Raw genomic sequence first — 20389 nt, 5'->3', positions numbered from 1 at the left:
AAAAAAAAAAAAAAAAAAAAAAAAAAAAAAAAGGAAAAGTAAAGAAAAGAATCCATGTCATTTGCAACAACAGAGGGCATCAGAGGTCGTTCTGTTAAGTCAAATAAGCCGGGAACAGAAATACAAGTATTTTATGCTCTCACTCACTTGTGTAAGCTAAAAAACTTGACCTCATGGACATAGAAAATAGAATGATGGATACTAGATACTAGAGAGTGGGAAGGGTGGGTGAAGGCCAGCACAAGGATAAAGAGAGGTTCATTATAGGTAGAAATAATAATTAAATAGAAAAACAAATTCTAATGTTTGACAGCAGAATAGAGTGACTATACTTAGCAACAATATTATGCACATTTGTAAAAAACTGAAAGAAAGGAGGACTTTCTTTTATATGTTTATATATAAACATATAAAAATGATACTTAAGGTAATGGATATTCCAAATACCTTGATCATTATGCATTCTACTTATGTAAGAAGGACCCACATGTACTCAATAAATATGTAAACTACTATGTATCAATAAAGGGAAAAAGAGTTAATAAAGTTACTGATTAATACCATCTGTACCCCAATAACTTATGGAAAAAGATAGGCTAATTAATAACAATACAATGGCTTGTAAGGAGGGAAGGAAGATTTCCATGTTTTACTTTAAATTAAAAATTACAAATGATTGAGCTTATTGAGGAAGGTATGTTGAAAGCCAAGATAGGTTGAAAGCTAAGTCTCTTGTGAGAAATAGTAAGCCAAGTTGTAAATGCAAAGGGAAGTTATTGAAAGAAATTAAAAGTGCTACACAAGTGAACACACAAATAGCAAGAAAGCAAAATTGATCGCTGATATGAAGAATGTTTTACTGGTCTGAATAGAAGACCAAAAAAGTTACAACATTCTCCTGAGTAAAAGTCTAATTCAGAGCAAGGCTTTTAACTCTATGAAGGATAAGAGAGGTATGAAAGCTGTGGAAAAAAAGTGTGTGAAGTTACCAGAGGTGTATTTATAGGCGTACGGAAAGAAACCATCTCCATAACACAAACAGCAAGTGCTGACATAGAAGCAGCAGGAAGTTATCCAGAAGTCTAGCTAAGATCATTCATGAAGGTGGCTACAGTAAACAACCTATTTTTAATGTTGATGATGCAGCCTTCTATTTGACTAAGAAGATGCCATCTAGGACTTTCTTAGCTAGACAGCAGAAGTTAATGCCTGGCTTCGAAGTTTCAAAGGACAGCTTAACTCACTTAGTAGTTAATGCAATTGGTGGCTTTAATTATTACAATTATGCAAAATCTACTCTGACTGCGCTCTAGAAATGGAATAACAAAACCTGGATAACAGCACATCTATTTACATCGTGGTTTACTGAATATTTTAGATGCAGTGTTGAAATCTATGTGTCAGAAACAGATTTCTTTCTAAACTATTACTGCTCATTGACCATGCACCTAGTCATCTAACACTTCTGATGGAGATGTTCAAGGGGATAATGTTGTTTTCATGCCTGCTAATACAACATTCACTCTGTAGCCCATGAATCAAGAGAAATTTGAATTTTTAAGTCTTGTTATTTAAAAAATACATTTCATGAGGCTACTGCTGCTACCTTAAATAGTGATTCCCCTGATATATCTGGGAAAAATAAATTGCAAAACTTCTAGAAAAAAATTCACCATTCGATATGCCTCTAAGAACATTTGTGATTTATGAGAGGAGGTCAAAATACCCACATTAATAGGAATTTGGAAAAAGTTGCATCTAACCCTCCCGGATGACTTTGAGGGGTTCACGACTTAAATGGAGGAAATAACTGCAGATTTGGAGGAACTAGCAAGATAACCAGTATTAGAAGTGTACTGAATTGTTGCAGTCTTATGATAAAACTTGAATGAATGAGTTGTTATTACTTATGGGTGAGCAGAAAAACTGGTTTCTTGAGAAGGTATCTACTCCTGGTGAAGATGCTAAGAAAATTATTAAAATGACAAAAAAAGATTTAGAACATTACATAAACTTAGTTGATAAAGTAGTGGCAATCAGTTTTGCTTTCTTGTCATTTGTGTGTTCGCTGGTGTAGCACTTTTAATTACCTCCAGTAACTTTTCCTTTCATTTACAACTTGGCTTGCTGTTTGGCACAAAAAGATCTAGCTTTCAACCTATGAGATATGGATAGCATTTTCATTCTCAAAATGCTATCAAACAGTTTTGCATGCTCCAGAGATATCTTTAATGGAAAAGTCAATTGATGTGGCCCGTTTCATTGTTGTCTTATTTTAAGAAATTGACACAGCCACCTCAAATTACAGAAACGACCACGTTGGTCAGTCAGCAGCCATCAGCCTTGAGGCAAGTATCTCCAGCAGCAAAATTATTATAACACTTCAAAGGCTCAATTATTTACTATTTTATTTTAGCAATAAAATATTGTTCAATGAAAGTTTCTACATTGTTTTTATAGACATTATGCAATTTAACATTTAATAGACTACAGTATATTGTAAGCATAACTTTGATATGCTTTGGGCAACCAAAAAAGTTGTGTGACTCACTTTATTGTGATATTTCTTTATCGAAGTTGTCTAGAACTTAACGCACAGTGTTTTTGTGGCATACCTACAATTTTTGAGTTAGGACACTTTGACAAAGTGCTGTTTTTCAAATGTAGTAAACCCCAATTAAAAATGAAAACCACAAAATTTAAAACAAAATCACAGTTATAGAAGTCTAAATTCTGGTATCCACATTATACAGAAGCAAGTAAACCAACTTTTGCACTCTCTTGAGGCTTAATTCTAAGCTGTTATATTACACCTGATGCTGGGATAACTCTCCCTTAGAATAGAACCTAGCAATCTGATGGAAATCTAGCAAACTGCAATTATAGAAAAATGAAAAAGTGGCAAAGTGTAAAGTATACATATTTTACATACATATGAATGTCAAAACTAAAGCGCAAGACTCTAAATAATAGGAAATAGGAATATCTTTTAATTGACTTTTAAACTTTCTCTGTTTGTTAATGAAGATGTGGAAATGATATATGTTATATAATACAAGGCATATTAAATGAGTTTATTTAAAATGATACTTTGTATAAAATTATTATGCTCAACCTGACTTCTATATAATAATAACTCCCAAACCTGGATATACATTAGAATCAACTTGAGAATTTGGTTTCTTTAGTGCTCTTTTACAATATTTTTTAAACTTTTTGAGGGTTACATTTGCAGATTTGTTAAATAGGTAAACTTGTGTCCTGGGGGGTTTGTTGTACAAATTATTTTATTAGCTAGGTATTGAGCCTGATACCCATTAGTTCTTTTTTCTTATCCCCTTTCTCCTCCCACCCTCCACTCTGAGAGGCCCCAGTGTGTGCTGTTCCCCTCTAAGTGTCCATGTGTTCTCATCATTTAGCTTGCATTTATAAGAGAGAACATGTGGTATTTGGTTTTCTGTTCCTGCATTATTTTGCTAAGGATAATGGTCCCCAGTTCCATTCATGTTTCTGCAAAGGACATGAGTTCATTCTTTTTCATCACTGTATAGTATTTCACGGTGTATATGTACCACATTTTCTTCATCCGGTCTACCACTAATGGGCATTGAGGTTGATTACATGTCATTGCTATTGTGAATAGTGCTGCAGATACATGTGCATACATGTGTCTTTATAATATAATAACATATTCATTTGGATATATACATGGCAATTAGATCACTGGGTCAAATGTTATTTCTGTCTTTAGGTTTTTGAGGAATTGTCACACTGCCTTCTACAATGGTTAAAGTAATTTATACTCCCACAAGCAGTGTATAAGTGTTTCTTTTTCTCTGCAACCTCACCAGCATCTATTATTTCTTCACTTTTAAGTACTAACCATTGTTACTGGTGTGAGATGGTATCTCACTGTGGTTTTGATTTGCATTTCTCTAATAATCAGTGATGGTAAGCTTTTTTACATATGGTTGTTGGCTGCATGTTTGTCTTTTAAAAAGTGTCTGTCTGTATCGTTTGCTCACTTTTCAATGGGGTTGTTTGCTTTTTCTCATAAATTTCTTTCACAATTCCTGGGGTATATCTCTTCTTAATTTAATCATAATATCTGAGGTGGGACCAGGTGTTGGTAGGTTTTAAAATTTCTCATATAATTCTATTTTTCTTTTGATGTTGAGAACTATTGGTGTACATGATCACATCAATGCAGCAAATTACTATAATAGGTCAATGGAAGTGAAAACACTGGAGACAATTTAAAAACATATAGCACAAGAACTCACATTTTCCTACTATTGAATTTTCTAAGAGATCTATATATAAAACAATATGCAAATATTATAATCAAATAGAATTGGAGGATATAGCTCATAGATTGCAATTCCAGTAGGATATTCAGTGAAAATAATAAAGTTGACTTTATTTTATTAGAATATATTTGTAATATAAAACATACATGCACTTTTCTGTATGATCAGAAATATATGCTTTGCTATTTGTCCTTTTTTTCTCTTTACTTTATAGGTAAATTAAAGGATGCAAAATATTATTTTTAATTGCATTAAAGCATATAATATGAGTCTGGACAATCATTTGCTTCTTATATAAAACAAATTCCTAGAGATTCTAATAGCAATACAAATTTATTGAAAAAAAGTCCATTATTTTCTTTCAAAACTTATTGCAAATAATGATTATTACCCAAGTGTTGAACAATGGAGATTCATCTGATTTTGATATCGTGAACAGGAAATAATTTGTAATACCTAAGGCATTTATGCAGTCAAAAATTATGCTAACTCTTGAAATTAATCCATTATCTTTCAGGAATTGCACAGGAATATAACTTTTACATATTTCACTTTATTAATTATATATTACATGATTTCATGTATATCACAGTATGAATGAAATTATTACAGATTTTGAATTGCAGAAATTTCATACTATAAGTACGAGAAATCTCATCTTAAATCACTATGAGATCTTGGAAATCTAAAGTAAAATGGTTACTCTACAACTTATCTTTACTCTTTATCTTTACTCTTTATCTGGTCTACCACTGATGGGCATTGAGGTTGATTACATGTCACTGCTATTGTGAATAGTGCTGCAGTGAACATAATGTGCATACATGTGTCTTTATAATATAATTTATATTCATTTGGATATATACTTGGCAATTAGATCACTGGGTCAAATGTTATTTCTGTCTTTAGGTTCTACAAGTGAATCAATAGATTCACACATGTCAATTTATTTCTTCATAAATGTATGTATGAAACACACCTGATTATATGGGACATTTTACTATGATAGCATTTTCTCTATGGGTTCAATTTTGAAAGTCTAACCAATCAGATGCAAGTAGCCATGATGAGAGATTTATCAACACTTCATAAATACTCAGAGTTTTCCTCAACAAACATTTTAGTGTATTATATTAATTTCAGTCTTACTGGAACTTAAAAAAAGCTCTATGAAAACAAAACCAGTAGGTATCAATAAAACAAATTTTCTAGCTTTCTACTGTAAAATTCTACCTGTGAAGAAGACCAACACTTTCTTAATATTAATGCCTCAAGTAAAAATAAGGATGAATTCTCATATCCAGATACTCAAAATAGCCTTTAAAGAAAATTGTATTACATTAAGTGACCCCTTTGGCACAGTGTCAAAGTTCTTCCCTCGAAGATTCTGTTAGGATGTTCTCTCCTGTTAGTACAAACAAGTCATCTTCAAAATCCCATACACTATAAGATTCTGTAAATTGCTCTTGTATGTTTCTCTAAGAGGAATGTTTACTTTCAAAATTCTTGTTTGGACTACTGACTTCTATCTACCTAGAGAATAGGATTATATTATTAATCAAGTGCCAGCATCATCTCAGAATCTTTCAACAATTTGAATTGAAATATGCAGTCAATAGACGATTCCACTTCACACATGATAAACAGGTGAATGTGTAGGATCCACATATAGTGGTATCTTTCGGAATTACTCTTTAAAAATAAATAAAGAAAAGTTTTATTTTTCTCTCTAAATGTCTCGCTTCCAAGTATTTTTATCCCTTCTGCAAATTAGACTGGGCAAGAAAGTCAGTCTGTGGTAAAACGATTTTATGTGAAAATACACCCCATCGTGCACTGAAGTTGTCCGTTAGGGGATCGTTAGTAGGAAGACAATGAATGTTTCCCAGCCTGGAGCACCAGCCTGTTAGTTTTAACATCGTACATATGCTACTGGCTATCTGTAGTAGATTAAATATTATGTAAAGCTGTAATTTTGTCATCTCTTAGGGCACCTTTGTCTTGTTTTCCATTTGCTTCGCAGGGCTATTACTGATATTTTCCTGTTGCTCAGTTTTACCTACCAAAAAAATTTTGGTCAATGCAATGCTGGGGGAAAATCAACATGTTTAATATAAATGTTTTGTCATTACTAAAACTTTACCGTGTTGAAAATTGTAGAAGGTCTCAGTTCTTTCCTACGCTTTAAGGATTTTCAGTGTGCTGCTGCTTGACTATTAAGTATAACCTGCATGTGAACACTTAGTTCATCCTTGAAGAAACACACTGAGTTTGAAGTTATTTAGCGCTACCATATAAATTTCTATTTGAAGATATTTCCAGTCTCTTTATGAAGTGTATAAAATAATGGGGTAGAGCTAGTAGCATGATTTAATGTCTTTCTCCAGAAACAGTTCTGCCTCTAGCAGAAAAACTAGATTTTAAAAAAGGAAAAGAGAAAAAGATTACCGAAGCATCCTCACTCATTGCAAGCTCTCACAACAGAGGGCAAATTTTTTTTTGTAAAACAAAGTCCAGATAAATAAAATAATTTAAATATTTAAGTGCTTTTATCAATATGTTTCGCCGTTGAAGATGTTTTCCTGGACTTTTTCTGTAAATTATTTGTTTTGACAATAAGGCTTGTTCTTGCCCGTTAAAGTCAGTTTAAGCTTTCCAATTTAAAAATTGTTTTTTTAGGAGTAGCCAAATTGTTTATTCGTTAATCCCAAGAGCAATTCAGCAAAGAACTGATTATATACGTGTACAGATCCTTCTTAAAGTCTCACTTGTTTGGATTTTCCACTAATGAAGCCGTCGTCATGAGTCATTTGTCCTGTCTTAACTAAAATGGTAGCCTTGGCTGGGAGCGAGTGGCTCATGCCTTATAATCTCCGCAGCGAATTTTGGAGGGCCGAAGCAGGCGGATCACCTGAGGTCAGGAGTTGCAAAGACCAGCCGTGGCGCCAACATGTTCGAAAAAACCCATCGCTACTAAAAAATACAAAAAAGTTAACCAGGTGTGTTGGACGTGCCTGTAATCCTCAGCCACTTGTGAGCTAAGAAGGAGAACCACTTGAACTGGGAGAGGCCGGGAGTTGCCGAGTGATGCTGAGATTGCACTCCAGCCCGCGGTGACCGGAGTGAGACATAAAAGTATATGTGCCATGTGCTGTGTGTGTGTGTGTATCAATCAATATATGTGTGTATATATATACACATACACACATACACACATATATGTACACACACACATATATGTATATTCCAAATATATATATATTCCAAATAAACCCCTTAAATTAGGTTAGAGGGTAAAGGGTTCCAGAAGAGCAAGCACAGGTTATATCCTACCTTCTCCTAAAGGGAAGCGTTATGGGTCAAATGTCAGTAAATGTCAGCAAAATGATGCCTAAGAAAATGTCTGAATTTGTCTGAGTACAGGAACATTATTGTATAAGGGATCCCTTGAGAAAAGACAGCACTTATAGCATATAAGCATTCATTAAGAAATGCATTTGTATTGCAATGGCATGGTTGGTAGTGTATTTTGCCATTTTTTTTTCTGATTTCTAACCATTATACTTATTAGCAATGCTGTGGATGTGTTTTATTTTAGAAGACAGGAAATCTGAAATTGAGGATAATTGAAAACAAAGAACTTGAAATGGTTCTTCAAATAGTTCTTGAAACCACTTTTCTAATTATGTTTGCAATTATATTCTAGTCTTAACTTCAAAATTATTCCATGGTTTCAGAAGATAAAAAGACTATACAATTCATTTAGGAAGTCTTCTTTTATACCCCTTTCCCCTGGGGACACCATACTATCTTCACACACTTTTCACACTGTATGTTCTCAGATTTGCCCAATGACTAAAGTTACTGTTTCTCCATAGAATTTCATCTGTAAAAGAATATGAAACAAAATGAATCAATGTTGAAACATGCTTTTTTTGGGAGACTGAAACCAAATGTCTAACAATGTTCATTTGTTCATTTAGGTTTTCTGTTTTTTGTTTTTGTTTTTATTAAGAGAGACTTTTAAACAACTCTGGACTAACAAAGACTCAATTATACTGGGTTGCCTGAATTTTCTTCATTCTTAAATTTGGGGACAACATACAAACAGTAAAATACACAAACATTAAGTATACATTCCAAAGAATATATACACACATATGTACGTGTATGTGTGTGTATGTAGCAACACTAATTATATCCACATAGAGAACATTTCAAATATTCCTCCCAGTCATAATCTCCCATAAGTAACCACTATTTGGACTTCTGTTACCTTAGATTAATTATGTCTGTTGAAAATTTTATAGAAGTTGCATCATACAGATATATTTTTTGACTTCTGTTATTTATTATGGTATTTTCTGTAACAGTAGTAGTTATTTTTCTTATTATTCACATGTAATATTGCATTTAAAATTGTCTTTATATATTCTGTTTTTGATAGACATTTGGTTTATTCCAAATCCCCATGAGCAAAGTTCTCTGAAGTTTCTTGTGAATGCCTTTTGGTAGAAATATAAATTTATAAATTTGAGGCATACAGCCAGGAGCGAAATTGTTTTCAGTAGATACTCAGTTGGCATAAGTATCATAGATATTGACAGATAGTCTTCCAAAGTGATTATTTCATCTGGATATTCCTAAATAGATCACTAAATGGTATCACTGTGACTTCTTCTACGTTAGAATCTCTATAGTATAATGTTTACTGGAAGTAGTATCACTGTTATGTTATGCATTTTGTAAGTAGATAAGACTTCATTCTGTATCATAGTCTTTCCAGGTAAAGTAAGTCACAACTAAAAGACATGGGGCAAATCTAGTAGTAATACCAGAGGGCAAGAAGGATCTGCAAGGGACTGTGATAAACACCAAGTTGTTTCTAATTATTTGATGCTCTTACAGGGCTACACCGTGTTCTAGAGTAGTCAGCACTCTTTTTCTGTAACAGCCTAGATATAAAATGTTAGCTTCGTGGTTTCTGTCATAATCACTCAACTTTATGAATTTTGTAAAACATTAATATGTCAGAAAATATCATTCCACTTTTGAATTTTGTACAACCATTCAAAATTGTGAAAACAATTCATAGCTCAAAACGCATTCGTGAAAGTGTGGCTGACCAGGTTTGGCCCACGGGCTATATTTGGTGACATGGAACAAGGAATCTTTTTAAACAACTCCGAGCTAACAAAAGACTTCCCTCTTGAACTATGCTGTCTTACTTTCCTTCATATTTTAAAATGAATAAAAAAAATACACTGTTCTCACCAAAAAAGATATGTGAAATAACACATATGCTATTAATAGTTCAATTGAGCTGTTCCACAAAGTATACATTATTTCAAAACAACATGTTCTACCTATAATTTCATATGTCAGTTACATAAGTAAATACATATATAAAGAGAAAGAAATAATATAGTTTTTCTTAGGCTTTTGAAGTCACTAGGTAAAACTCAATTTAAGGAGTAGGAAGTTACACTCAACCTCTTTGAGAGTAAAATATCTATTATAAATAAATCATTTTGAATTATTCTGCATGAGAGATATATCTTTATTAATAAAAGTGAAAATAAAATAAAATAATTACATAATTTTAAAAGATAAATGTTGGTGAGGATGTGGAGAAAGGGAAACTTTTATTTACTGTTAGTGAGAATGTAAATTGCTACAGTCTTGATAGAAAACAGTATGGAGTCTCTTCAAAAAATTTAAAAATAAGTATCGAATGTTCCAGCAATCTAACTCCTGGGTATACATCCAAAGAAATTAACATTATTATGTTGAAGACATAGCTATACTCCCATGTTCATTGCAGAATTATTTACAATAATCAAGACATGGCAATAACCTGAGTTTCTACTGAGAGATGATTGGCTAAAGAAAATGTGACATAGATATATACAATGGAATATTATCATCCATAAAATAGAAGAAAATTCTGCCATTTTTGACAACATGTAAGAACCTTAAAGACATCATACAAAGTAAAGTAAGTCATAAAAATGACAAATACTGCATGTTCTCACTTACACAAGTTATCTCAAGAGGCAGAACCTATAGAAACAGAGAGTAATTGTAGTTGCCAGGGTTTGGGAGGTGGTAGAGATGAGATGATGTTGGTTAAAGGGTACAAACTTTCATTTACAAGATGAATATGTTAAGGGGATCTAATCTTTATAATAGTGACCATAGTTAATCATACTATTGTATAATTGAAATTTGCTAAGAGAGTAGACCTTAAATGCTATTACACACACACACACATTAAATATGTGAGGATGTGATAATTAGCTTGATGAAATTATTTCACAATGTATACATGTATTATCACTTTATACACTCCAAAGACATACAATTTTGTCAGTTATACCTTAATAAAGTTGAAAGCAAAAAGATGTATGCTTCAGGTATCCCTGTGTAGCCTCTATCAGACTAATTCCCATGCAGAGTATCTGAAAAATTTAGAAATGTGGGCAGATTGCAGAGGGAATTTAACACTTTAAAGAAGGAAACATTATAAGATCAATACCCTATTTTTTATGGCTTCTCACCCTATGGAATGATGGTCTACACTCTGCAGATGACTGAAACTTCTAAATAAAAACACACTTGCTAGCTTAAAAGAAATACCATAGGAAAATGTCCAGGGAAACATATGCCCACATCTACCGGAAATTGAGGGCTAAATTTTAGAAAGAAGAGAGCCAGAGAAGAAGAACCTAAATCCTATTTAAACTCTTTCTGAGTCTATGGGTAACACCTGAACTACACAGACACAAAGCAGACACCCATGCATTTTAAATCCTTTCTGGAATTCTGCCTACTGTACTGAGCACATATTAACGGTAGGCAAATTATTCCTTGAAAAATGGGAAATGTAATTTCAACTCTGCCAAGAAGAAGCAAAAATGGTTTACATTTTCAGAGTCCAATTGTGTTAGAATGAATAATTCATAAGACCTCAAAGTAAGAGATAAGACAGATAATTCATCCAATTCACACTAAAATGTCCCCTAGCTCTTAGATTGTGTGGTACATGCACATTCCTTCCTGCCGCCTGAAGTCACATTATTGTGACAATTATTGGATATCACATAGAATATAATGTGAGTTATTTTTGTAGTAAGTTGAATTATGACTCTGTGTTTTCATAACATTTTGTTAGATTGAGGCTTTAGATTAAAATTTTAACTTAATCTCCTCTCATTAAAACTTTAAAATAAATTGTAAACTGTGACTGGATTAAACCAATGCCTCACAGTAGTCTTTAGTACTGATCTATAGCATTTCCATTTCTCTTCCTCCTTAATATAAACTAAAATTGCATTTCACTCTCATAGCTAATGAAATATGAACACAGATGACACATAAAATCACTGGAGTATGGCCTTGAAGAGTTAATGCACATTTTTTTTCTGTCTTCTCCTATTTCTATAGTTATTAGTGGTATTTCACATGGTAGTTACTTTTGACTCCCTGAGAGATAATAACAGAGAAACAGGAAAAATATTTAAAAAGAGGAAAGCATATTATGAATCTCCACACAAACATGCAATGGACAAGTACCCCCCCAAACTAGGATGGAGGTGGAAAAAGAATGTATGTTATTGAAGAAAAGAGTAAGCCAGAAATAAAGATGAGGTGGTGTATTTGGTGGGTATTGACTGAGCACCACAAATTAAACAGGAATTTTTGTTAAGACTTGCCATCCCTGAGTCTGAGCCAGAAAATACTCAATGACCTTTATGAAGGTGTCTCTTTATATAACCACATATACTTGTCAATTTTAAAATGGCTTTCTAAAACTTTCAATCATGTAGAATAATTAATAACTCATTTGCCAACCAAAACATGAAAACTTAAAAAAAGCATCACCTTTCAGGATAGTTGCATATTATTTCAATATCTGAAAACTAGAGAAATATACCACCACATGGTAGCTATAGCATGTAGAGAAGCATGTAAAAAGGCAAAGACCTTCTCAACCAACTTCGTTACACAGCCCTCCATCACACATGGCATAAAATGAGAATCCAATATACAGAAATTAACATGCATTTAACTTGACTCTAAACTACTTTGGATGATATAATATTCACAATACTGTCTCTCTTTTTTTTCCAGGAAAAAAATAAACTGCTCAGGATAGCACAGAAAAATCAACCAATATTTTATTGATATGTTTCTCCATAACAGGACAGAAAATGATTTTCTAAGTTCAAAGAAAAATGAAACTCACTGGTGGTCTCTAAATAATTCAGACTCCATATGCAAAATAGATCCTCAATGTACTTATACTAGAAAATGAACAACTCTAAATGTAAAAGAGCTCTGATAATACAAACTGAAGCAGTCCTACTTCATGGAATCTGGAACTAAGGCAACATAAAAACTGACAATGTGTGAGAAGCAAATATAGCAATGAAAAATATACCCAGAAGTTCCTTACATTTTCAATTCTTCATCTTATATTTTCATTTTGTGTGTGTGAGGAAAGAGATCTTGAGTATAAAACTGTAAATATGTGAGCATTTTATTCTCTTCCTACCTGTTTGACTGTTCACCCATATAATGGAATATGACAGAAAAGTTATTTTTGTAAACGTATTTAGCTTAGCCAGACATACACAGAGAATAATTTTCTATTTTCTTATGGGCCAACAAGTAGCATTGTTATATATCAGAATTCTACAAGAACACAAGTCTTCATTTCTAGTAAAAATGCATCTGCTCCCTTGCTGCTCTATCAAGTTTAGTTACTCAGATACTATTGAATGAAGCTGGACTCCTAGACTCCCTGTGTAGTCCTGCCTGCTAATAGTGCATCTGTAATATTCCTCTAAAGATTCCTGTGGAAATGTTTCAATAAAGGTAATAAGAAAAAAAAAGAAAAGAAAAAAAAGAGCTAAAAAGGAAAAGTTATCAAGTGGAACAAATATCAGCAACTTGGAAAACAGATGCTTGAATCCCTTCCACCTGAAAGTATTTATTAAGTCTGTTATGTGCCTAGCCCTGTTTCAGGCACTGAATGATATTAATTAATGTTTCTGACTTGAATTTCCCATTAAATATTCATATAAAAGAAATAATGTATCCCAATATGTGTTTTAGACATTGAACACCGAAAACACCCAAAGGAAATATAACGAGGAAAGCTGGTGGAAAATATCAGCTTTCAGCATTTGATTCACTGCATGATTAAAACACTCTGTTAAAATTTGAGATGCACATAAATGTTATAATTGAATTATATAGTACAACTTGGATTTAAATAAATACATTCTGTAGTTGAGATACAACACATGATCTCTGGGAACACATGAGAAAACTGAATGCATAATTTACGTTTCTACAAAACTAATAGAGGATGTTAAATTGAAGTCAAATACAATATTAATATTGTGAATATATGACAGATGAATATGATTTTGACTGGAGAAAAAAATAGGGTGATGTTAGAAAGACTAAAATAGCATAGCTTAAGAGGATAAGATGCAACTTGGATACTGCTTTGAAGAAATGATTCATTCTAATTGAAAGTAAAGGAAATTTGAGAATGCAAAATATAAAAATGCGGCCAGGGACAGTGGCTCAAGCCTGTAATCTCAACACTTGGTGCGGTAGAGGCGGGCAGATCACCCGAAGTCAGGAGTTACAGCCTGGCCAACATGGTGAAAGCCTGTGTCTACTAAAAATACAAAAATTAGCTGGATGTGGTAGCAGGCGCCTGTTATCCCAGCTACATGTGAGGCTAAGACAGGAGAATAGCTTGAACCGGGAGGCGAAGGTTGCAGTGATCTGAGACCACGCCACTGCACTCCAGCCTGGGCAATAAGAGTGAAACTCCATCTCCAAAAAAAATATATGAAAATGCATATTGAATACAGAACATAGCAATTATCACATATATAAATATTTAATAAAATATACATGTACTTATACATAGACAAAAATGTGTCCTTTGGACTTTTTTCCAGAAGATAAAATATGTTTTATTTAATTTTATTGTTATTTGTTTATTTTTTAGAGACAAGTTCTCCCTCTATCACCCAGGCTGGAGTGTAGTGGCATGATCATGAGCAGAGCTCACTGCAGCCTCGAATTCCTGGGCTCAAGTGATCTTCCTACCTCAGCCTCGCCCAGTTAATTGTTTAAATATTAAATAAATAAATAAATAAAATATTGGAGAGATGGGCACTTGCTATTTTGCCTAGGCTGATCTTGAACTTCTGAACCCAAGTGACCCTCTGGCCTTGGCCTCTTAAATTGCTGGGATTGTATGTGAGTCACTGCACCCAGCCAAAATATGCTTTAGAAAGCAACTCTGAAAATAGTATGCAAGGGAAACTAGAGAGATAAGAGTTAATAACACTATTTTAATCAGTCATTCATATATCTGTTTTGGCACAATTTCTTTAAGGTATTTGGCAGAACCCCAATTCCTTGAGATGTTAAGAAGTGTTATGTTAGAAGAAAGAGATAAAATACAAGAGTGTGAAAGAATGTTATGGAACAAAATAAATAATTTGGGGGATCAAATAAATTTGGAAATACTGATTGGAGAGTTAAGCAAAAATATTCACTAGAGGTCATAGGATACATTAAAACATGTTAATGTATTTTCAAGTGGAGACTATTTCATGCAGAATTTCTAAGATGTTTACATTTCCATTTTTTTTAAGGAGAGTTTCAAGGGAGTGGTATGCCAACTAATACATTTCCGAAGAACAGCTTTTAAATTACTAACTTACATTACCTAAAACTTCCTGTAAATGCTAAAGTCAAAGCGATGGGTCTAACAAAAGAAATGGGGTAAAGTGGAAATTGAGGGCCATATGATGTTTCTACCTACCCTTTCACCCTAATTCAGTAATGTCAGAAGTGAATATCCTAATTCCTAAATATTTTAGAAACCTTCTGTAGCTCATATGCTTTAACTCAAAAAATCATCTTCAGAGTCCACTGAAATCCATATTATTTAGGGCATATAATGATTAGTCTGTAAAACCCACTGGCAGCTACTGTTGCCTTGGGTTTTTATTTTATTGTTATGCCTAAAGGTTTTTGATGGCACAATAATATATGAAGTGTGACAGAACAGAGAATCTATTACATTTCTTTCCACACATAGAGGGCTTAATATGTCTCTTCTTTATTGCAGAACACTGAAAATAATATGGCAGAGAAAACACAGAAGAGAATCAACAACAAAAAAGAAAAACAAAAACAGAAACAAAGGACATTAAGATAAGAAAGAAAATGGAATAATTAGAAAATGTCTCAGTTTCACATCTACAGCAGGAGTCCAGCGTTTGTAGAACATAATGGGGGAAAGGGGAAAGGCTGAAACATAGAAGTTGACCAGTAGAGGTTGGGCACGGTGTCTCATGCCTGTAATTTCAGCACTTTGGGAGGTCAAGGCAACAGGATCCCTTGAGCTCAAGTGATAGAGACAAGCCTGGCAACGTTGCGAAAACACATGTCTACTAATAGGCATGGTGGCAGTTACTAGGGAGGCTGAGGTGGGGGATCTCTTGAGACCAGGCTGTGGAGGTTGAAGTGAGGCAAGATCATACCACTACACCCCAACCTCCTAGCCTGGGTGACAGAATGAGACAAGAAAGAAGAAAGAAAGAAAGAGAGAAAGAGAGAAAGAGAGAGAGCAGAGGAGAGGAGAGGAGAGGAGAGGGTAGGGGAGGGGAGGGGAGGGGAGGAAAAGAAAGAAGGAAGGAAGGAAGGGAGGGAGGAAGGAAGGAAGGAAGGAAGGAAGGGGGGGGGGGAAAGAAAGAGAAAGGAAGGAAAGAAAAGAAAGAAATTGACTAGAGACCTTCTTGTATTAAAATATTAAAATACAATTTTTCTTTTACTTCTTTCCAATGCCTCGAGTATACTGTACTCCTTCCCTGTTTGTATCACTTTACACACAGTCGTCTATGCTAGATAAATCTTTGCTTTCTGTTCAAATTCTGAAAGCATCACCATTTTCAGGGAACCGTGTCAATAAATATGACTTCTTTCTTTGCTATTAGTTAAGCTATCATAATGAGAATTTGATCAATTGGACAAGATGAAGTAGATAGCCCTTCGATGGGATCATGTTTTGTGAAAAACAATAGTTACTTTGACGTTTCCTTGGGGGAGTCAAGTTTGTGATCAGAGTTGCTAAGATTCAGATTAATAAAGTCATATATAATTTATTTATTTGGAAATGTTTCTTTTGTTTGTGACCCAATGCTTCTCTTCACCTATTCTGAGGAAAGGTTTCATTTTCCTCTCCCAGGAGCTACATTTGAAAATAGAAGAACAAAGTCTTCAGGAATTCACTGTAGAGGGAAAACCCACATTCATCACGACTCTCCCATACTGGGCTTTTCACTCCCTAAAGAATTTTACCTACATGCTAAATCTGAGATAGTAGTGTGACCTGAAAAAAGGGAAATTGTACAAAAAGCAGGCAAGACTAATTCAAAGATACACAAAGCATAATACGAAGCAATGTGCCATCTATGTCAGTGGCAGGGAGAAGCAGCAGGAGGCTAAGATAGAAGAAAACAAATGGCAGAAGAATGACTCAATTTGAAGGAAAACATGGTGTGCTGCAAGGGTAAGAAGCAGCCTTTCTGAGGACAGAGAAAATCTCTATTGGCAGAGTCCAAAGTAATAATGTGTCAAATAGCTCACAAGAATGTCAGAACAGAAGGGGCAGCTGGTCACTATGTATTTTATCACAGTCATAGATATGGTGCATAACAATAGCAACCAGAACCACTAGTTTGAAGGACAAATAAATACATGATTATAATATAAATAAAACACACATTCATATAAAGGTACATTAAACCATCTGCCCTAGTTATCTCAGTTGATGTTTCCCTAGATTTCTATTCTATCTATGACATATGTTTATATAATATGATGAACATAACATGATGCTATGTGATATAACTGTAATATAATGTTGTCTTGCACTAGACAAATTAACTGTAAGTTCCAGGGTCCACGATTTTTTACCTAACTACAGATGTGTTCAATTAGTATGAATTAAATGAGTAAATACTGACTCATACATTGTAACTCTCATGCAATTATCTTCCACATTCAGAGGTTAGAATAAACTCAAGAGCAAATAAATCTTTACATAATTTGCCTTTCTCCCCATTCCTTACCTTTATTTTATACGAAAATTATAATGATTATAGAACAAACTTAGTATAGGAGGGTCTGTTTGTTTTCTTTTTTTGAGTCAGAGTCTTACTTTGTCACCCAGGCTTGGGTGCAGTGGCACGATCTCGGCTCACTGCAAGTTCAGCCTCATGGGTTCAAGTGATTCTCTTGCCTCAGCCTCCTGAGTAGCTGGGACTACAGGTATGTGCAACTGCGCTCAGCTAATTTTTGTATTTTTAGTAGAGACGAGGTTTCACCATGTTGGCTAGAATGATCTAGAACTACCGACATCAGGTAATCCACCCACCTCGGCCTCCCAAAATGTTGAGATTACAGGCATGAGCCACTGCACTTGGCTGAGAAGTTATTTTCCTTAAAATAAAATTTAAAAGATGTCAGTGTTACTTTTGCTTATGAGTATGGCAGAGTGATGTGAGATATTATGTAAATAGTGTCAAGTCCAATGGTATTAGTAGCGAAGGAAACAACTATAAATCGTGGCAAAATCCAAGACATATAAGAAAAACTGTTATGTTTCTCAGCCAGATTTTGTTTTGTTTTGTTTTATTTCTGTTTTTGTTTATTTAATTTGGGCCAGGGAGATGCTAAAGAAATTGCACTAGGAGATACAACATTTGAGAGAGGGGAAATACAGAGATGTTAACTGTCAGTCAACAATCACAACATTCTGGCCACAGGGTAAATAGGTTTGAATCCAGAATTTGCTAGTTCGCAGAGATGCTGTTGAAGAATAAACAGAAAAAACAAGCAGAACTTCTGGTGGTCTCAAGGGATTAGACAGAAAAAAATATAGACTTCAAAGACAAGATAATATTAGGTTGTTACAAAAGTTGTTGTGGTTTTTGTCACTAAAAGCAATGGCAAAAACTGCGGTTACTTCTGCCCAAAGATAACTAGTAAAAGCAAAAGCAGTGAACTGAGTGAGACACACTGCTAGGTTTCCCTTCAAGGCAAAATCTGAAAAAATCTTCCTACTTATTCCAATAAGCAAATCAGAGTATTCAGAAATTCCACTTTGCTAAAAAGAAAAGAATATATTTCAGGACTTACAAGGACTACTGCAGGATTATAACCAGGGTCGTGACCGTTATCAAAAAGAGAAGAGATAAAAAGTGTTGACAAGACTGTGGAGAAAAGGGAGACTCTGTGCACTGTTGGTGGAAATATAAATTGATACAAACCTTATGGAAAGTAGTATGGAAGTACCTCAAAAAAACTTAAAATAGAACTACCATATGAACCAGCAGTCCCACTTGTCACATATCCAGGTACACAAAATTGATGTTGATATCCTGGCAACATCATATAAAAATTCTACTCCAGTTGAATAATAGTTTCATAGGCAATGCCATTTTACAAAATGTAACTGTCCCGTGTGCTTATAATTTATATGCCCTTCTAAATTCATAGAAACATTCCCCTTAAGACTATCTTGTCCTATCTCCTTTCACTGCTTTCAATTAATATAAATTATCTTTAAATTTTCTCTTAGATTATAGAAAATTATGTCTGTAATAATGTGAATACTTTCTGATTATTAAATTATTATACATTCATTGTAGAAAATTAATTTCAGTATACTTATATGACTTTTGTATACTTTATTATGTAGTTGAGTTAAAAGTACAAGCTGATTTTAAAGCAGAACTAATTAAGCTATAGTTAATGATCCCAGAAGGAAGAAGATTTAACTACTGCTTGGTGATTTTATGACAAATATCTGCCACTGCGTTTATTAGTTTGCTAATCTTCCCCAATTAGAAATATGGCTTGAGACATTTAACATCAGTTTCAAAGATGCAAACTAAGATGGCTAAAATTTCTTGGCAAAGAAAACAGCCATTCTGTTGTAGCATTGCTTTTCAGTTTTACTATATCATGCTAGTTTTTATGTTAACTAGTTTTCTAATCAATTTTAGCTTGCCTATAACTTGTTGATATTTTCCTAACTTCATTTTTGTTACAAATGTGTAATTTTAAACATTTGATTATATAAAGTTATAAAGATATTTGAAAACATACAATGGGTGTGAATCAAGCATTAAAAATTCATGAAGATCATCACAAATGTCACACCTAGTCATTAATCCATTAACACGAGGATATATCGTCATACAGATGACTGTCATTGATATGGTTTGACTCTGTGTCCCCACATCTTGAATTGTAATCCTCATAATTCCCAGGTGTAGAGAGAGGGAGCAGATGGGAGGTGATTGGATCATGGGGGTGGTTTTACCCATGCTGTTCTCCTGATAGTGAGTCTCACAAGATGTGATGGTCTTAAAAGTGGCATTTTTTCCTGTGTTTGCATTAATTTTCTTTCCTGCCACCTTGTGAAGAAGGTGCCTGCTTCCCCTCTGCTATGATTGTAAGCTTCCTGAGGCTTCCCTAGCCATATTTTCTGTTAAGTCTATGGAACTGCGAGTCACTAAACCTCTTTCCTTTATAATTACCCAGTCTCAGGTAGTATCCTTCATAGCAGTGTGAAAAGTAACTAATAGAGTCCTTTCCTAAATAAACTTATTTACAAATCCCAAGTTCTCAAGATCATACCCAGCACACAAATCGGCCATTTTTTAAGTAATGGCTTTATTATGATATACAAACCATAAAATTTACTTTCAAATTTGTGCAATTCAGTAGCTTTTAGTATATTCATGCAGTTGTACAATTATCATGACAGTCTAATTTTAGAATAGTTTATCACTTTAAAAAGGAAACAATTAACTAACTCTTCTCTTCTTCCCAAGCCCCTGGGAGACACAAATCTACCTGCTGTCTCTGTGCATTTGCCTGTTCTGCAGATTTTACATAAATTGATTTATTTAAATGTGGCCTTTTAAAGGTATCTGGCTGTTTAAAATTTGTTACAATGTTTTCAG

Source organism: Rhinopithecus bieti, unplaced genomic scaffold (genome assembly GCF_001698545.2).
Source record: "Rhinopithecus bieti isolate Rb0 unplaced genomic scaffold, ASM169854v2 scaffold_11940, whole genome shotgun sequence".
Lineage (NCBI taxonomy): Eukaryota > Metazoa > Chordata > Mammalia > Primates > Cercopithecidae > Rhinopithecus > Rhinopithecus bieti.
Note: the sequence above shows the minus strand (reverse complement) of the source record.